Source organism: Cebidichthys violaceus, unplaced genomic scaffold (assembly GCF_023349555.1).
Source record: "Cebidichthys violaceus isolate CVI_PGR_0920_01 unplaced genomic scaffold, fCebVio1.0.p SCAF_3, whole genome shotgun sequence".
NCBI classification, from domain to species: domain Eukaryota; kingdom Metazoa; phylum Chordata; class Actinopteri; order Perciformes; family Stichaeidae; genus Cebidichthys; species Cebidichthys violaceus.
In genome coordinates, this window is record NW_027176483.1 from 22,031,996 (window position 1) to 22,037,173 (window position 5,178).

The 5,178-nt window shown below is 44.7% G+C and overlaps 1 long non-coding RNA gene across 1 annotated transcript; it reads left to right on the plus strand.

Annotated features, from left to right (window-relative positions):
- Positions 1-3,167: 3,167 nt before the first annotated feature.
- On the plus strand, positions 3,168-4,963 carry LOC137880859 (uncharacterized). Its single transcript, XR_011103835.1, has 4 exons — positions 3,168-3,239; positions 3,319-3,367; positions 4,366-4,437; positions 4,658-4,963. It is a non-coding gene; the product is annotated as an uncharacterized lncRNA (long non-coding RNA).
- Positions 4,964-5,178: the final 215 nt, after the last annotated feature.

Sequence of the window (5,178 nt, forward strand, 5' to 3'; positions counted from 1 at the left end):
CACAGACACACACATAGACATAGACACACACATAGACACACACACACACAGACACAGACATAAACACACACATAGACAGACACATAGACACACACATAGACAGACACACACAGACACACACATAGACATAGACACACACATAGACACACACATAGACACACACACACACAGACACAGACATAAACACACACATAGACAGACACACATAGACAGACACACACAGACACACACATAGACACACACACACACAGACACAGACATAAACACACACATAGACAGACACACACAGACACACACATAGACACACACATAGACACACACATAGACACACAGACACACACACACACAGACATAGACATAGACACACACATAGACACACACACACAGACACACACATAGACATAGACACACACATAGACACACACACACAGACACACACATAGACACACACATAGACAGACACACATAGACAGACACACACAGACACACACATAGACACACACACACACAGACACAGACATAAACACACACATAGACAGACACACACAGACACACACATAGACACACACATAGACACACACATAGACACACAGACACACACACACACAGACATAGACATAGACACACACATAGACACACACACACAGACACACACATAGACATAGACACACACATAGACACACACACACAGACACACACATAGACACACACATAGACACACACACATAAACACACACATAGACAGACACATAGACACACACACAGACACACACACAGACACACACATAGACACACACACATAAACACACACATAGACAGACACATAGACAGACACATAGACACACACACAGACACACACACAGACACACACACAGACACAGACAGTCTTCCCACGTTGAAGGTTCCGTGTTCCTCTTCTATGAACTCTGAGCTTCAGTTCTTTCATAGATGTTCTGTTGGATTCAGCAGCTTTATGAAGAACATGTCAAGGACTAGAGGACTTGTGTCTCAACGTGTCCATCATTTGTCTTCAGCAGACTGGACTACTGTAACGGTGTGTTCACAGGTCTCTGTAAAAAGTCAGTCAGAACGCTGCAGCTGATTCAGAGTCCTCACTAAGACCAAGAAAGTGGATCACATCAGTCCAGTTCTGAGGTCTTCACTGGCTTCCTGTCCAACAAAGACTTGACTTTAAAGTCCTGCTGTTGGTTTATAAAGCACTGAATGGTTCAGGGATCAGCTGCTACCTCATGAACCATCCCGACCCCTCAGCTGGTCTGGGACCGGTCCACTTCCTGTTCCAGAGTCAGAACTAAACATGGAGAAGCAGCGTTCAGTTCTTCTGCTCCACACATCTGGAACAAAGTCCTAGAAAGCTGCAACAAGATTAGTTCTTGTTGAAATGTGCTGTACTAATAGACTTTGTTGGGACAACTCTCCTGATAATTCTTGTCACTCTGTCAGAAGTCTGGTGAGGAGCACCTGGTTGATGGTGTAATGATCAGAGCTCTGTGGATCATTCAGACGTCTAGAACTCCTTCTGTAACCGGCACCATCAGGACGTTCTGCACCGATAAGATAGCGGCTCTAGAACAACAAGGCTGGACGCGCTTTGCTTTCTCCCATCATGAGCCGTTTCCTGAGTGACAGCTCAGCTCGGTGGTGAGACACCTTCTTATAGGCCGTCAGTTGGGCCTGAACCAGCTGATGTTCATTTTCCCTGAGGAGGAGCAGAACCGCTCTAATTACTGATAGATGTCAGCTGGTGTCTTGGCTTTCCGTCCCTTTCTTCACGTGTTCCATTTGATCACACACAACTTCATTTCTGATCTTATTTGTTTGCTTTTCTTTGTATTTATGGATTATTTGTGTCACTGACAGCAGGTTTGGAGAGCAGGGCTGCCTTTCAATCAGAGGGTCGGCGGTTCGATCCCGGCTCTTGCTCTACTAGTCTAGTCAATGTGTCCTTGAGCAAGACATTTAACCCCAAAATGTCTCCCGTAGCTGCGTCTACGGTGTGTAGATAGATACTGAATTGTAAGTCGCTTTGGATAAAAGTGTCTGATAAATGACTGTAATGTAATGTAAAATGGTGAACATTTCACGTCAACAGCACCTTTAGAAATACATTTACTGAGAACAATGGTGACGTGTTCAATACTGATTCTACCTGCTGAATATATTCATATAAAGGAATTATACATAATAATTATATGTACAAAAAATATTATATATATATATATATATTAAAACATTGTGTATATTTATGTAAATAAATATATTCTATAATATATATATATATATATATATATATATATATATTATAGAATACATATATTTAAATGTCAGTTCACCTTTAATTGGTGCCCAGCTCCAAACGAACATGAAGGTAAACAAACACATTTGAACAACTTCATAACTACATATGGTCCATATGCAGTAAGTCCAGTTCATTAAGGTCTCAGGAGTGTTTGGTGAAGGTCTGTGATGCTCGAGCTGTAAGAGCTTTCAGAAACGAGGTCAGCTCTGATACTGGGAAACCTCTAATGGAACTAAAGACGGCAGCAGCGTGAAATACTTCTCTGTTAGACACTAGGACACTCACACACTCACACACACACACACACACACACACACACACACACACACACACACACACACACACACTCACACACACACACACACACACACACACGCAGCAGGGCCATACTATTGATGTTCCTCGCTGCAGATCACGGTCGTGACGTCAGCCTGTGTTTTTGTGCTGTTTTTTTTTAACCCAACCTCCAGTAAACAGGAGTCCCGCCGGGCCTGTCGGGGAGCAGGATCGACCCGCTGCTGATGGGGGATATAAGCAGCCGGAACAGCGGTCTGATCCACACACACACGCTGCTCCCGCTGCAGCAGATATGGTAAGTGGAGACTTTCTACGATCACGTTCGTGTTTCTTCTTTTAACAACAGCTCATATCTGCCTTTTCTGAATTTGAATGCAGTTTTGTAAAAGTGTCTTTTACGGGATTGTATAACAATCTACATTTGAATGTGTTTGGTTGAAGCTGTCACATCACATTAGGGTGAAGTTGCTTTGCTGAGCGTACGTTTATGAAGTGCATCACAGGTGTTGTTCTTGACCTGAGGAGGTGCTCGGTGTTCTCGTTCCAGAAGATCACAGCCCCGGCTGCGTGGACATGTGCTGTAGTCCTCGTCCTGCTGGTTGAGTCCTGTCAGCCTCAGAAGGTAAACCTCAGCTGCTCTCGTTTCCTTGGATCCCGTGTCTCAGCCTCGTTCTGAAGCCATCTGTCGTCTCTCTCCTCAGCTGAACGTCCACTGGGGTCCTCAGTCCATGATGTACCTGAAGGGAAAACGTGAGTTTCTCCACAAAGCCGCCTCTGTGGTTTACTCCTGAGGGACCAGAGCACAGCTGAGACATCACATGTACAGAGCTTTGTAAACGCAGATGTGTTGAAGCTCATTGATCATTGTGAAATATCTGTCATTTCATAAACATTTCTCCAACATTCGGCCTCACACATTTCATATTTCAGTGAACTAGAGCAAAGCTTAACAAGAGTCGCTGAGATTAAACTGTTTCTGTATTCTTCTTCCAAATCTATGATTTATAATCTTCAGTTTTTAAATGTAATCTCTTAAATTCTCAGATTTTTCCTTTGAATATTACCCCCTACCACTGTGTTATTACCTGTGTTATTACCTGTGTTATTACCTATCGACCTACAGTGGCTCTAATACACTGCGTGGGCATGCTGTCATTATCTTTGCCCACAAAGCAGATGTTAACATCTGGAAGAGATGCACATGCGTGCCATGTTTTATGACCATATATGTAAATATGTGGACAGTAATTACAGCACCCCCATCTGGCCAGTTGGGGGCAGTATTTCTTTCTTTCTTATCAATTTAGTAATCATGCAACAATACCAGTTTGTCCTTACAGCAGCCGTGTGGTAGAACTAGTGCTGTCTAGTGGTGAGCAGTCAGAATTGTCCGCTCTGGGCTTCCGTAGAAACATGGCGGCGCAACGATGAAGAGGAGCTGCACCCTCTGTAAACACAAACGGCTCATTCTAAGCTAATAAACACACAACGACTCTTAGTTTGAGGTGATTATACACAAATGAAAACGTAGTTATGAATGTTATATTCCACTTCTGCCAATAAATCCTACTCACTGTTCCTTTAGACCCTTAATAAATGTGCAACGTCTGTGAAATTCACTTCTAATCTGTGGCTAAAAACCAGAAGAATTCATCGGTGGTGCCACAGATGATTCATCGTCAGTCACAAGCTAACAAATCTCTGTCTCCACCATATCTACAATGTCAGAGTAACCCTGTGTTCTGCAGACGGCAGGAGGTTTGTGTCGGAGGAGGACAGCAGTGATCAGGGTCTGCAGGGCTGGTACGCAGCGCTCAGAGGTACAGTAGCGCTCCTCAGTCCGGACTGTTCCCTTAAACACTACATTCATATGATCTCCATATTAATAATGAATGGAACCACGAGTGATAACAAAGACACAGAGAGTCTCTCTCTGGTTAGTATGTCTTTGAGTGACTTTGAGTGTTTTATCTGAAACCGCCTCGTGTGTGTGTGCGTGTGTGTGTGTGTGTGTGTGTGTGTGCGTGTGTGCGTGTGCAGGCATCCAAAAGCGTGACTTTAGTAGACCCAGACACGTGGTGAGCTCAGAGAGAGTCCTCATCCACTACCTCCAGGAGAGATGAGACGCGCCGAGTCGGACTGCGTGGGAACCGAACCGACGGCCAGAACCCGTCCTCACCGACACAGTCCAGACCACAGCGGTCCAGTTTCTATTGAGTGTGACAGGCAGAGACACGAGTGGTGCTAACGGCCGACCGGACCATCGGCAGGGTATCACGACAGCTCTGCTTTTGTTGTTGCAGTGTATGAATATTTCACCGTGTGCTCAGTGATCAGTCCCGTTTCTGTATGTCTGTGTGTACAGAGTTCTGCTCGCTGTGTATAAAGCAACAGGAAACATGAATAAATCATGGCAGATTGTCTTTACATCTCTTCTTCTGGCTGCAGTGTGTCCTCGCGGCCACCAGAGGGTGGCGTTTGACTGTAGACAGCCTGATCGTCACGCTCGCTCACCCCCGTGTGTGTGGCGCTGCTGACGGGCTGTTATTCAGTCCTTTTTA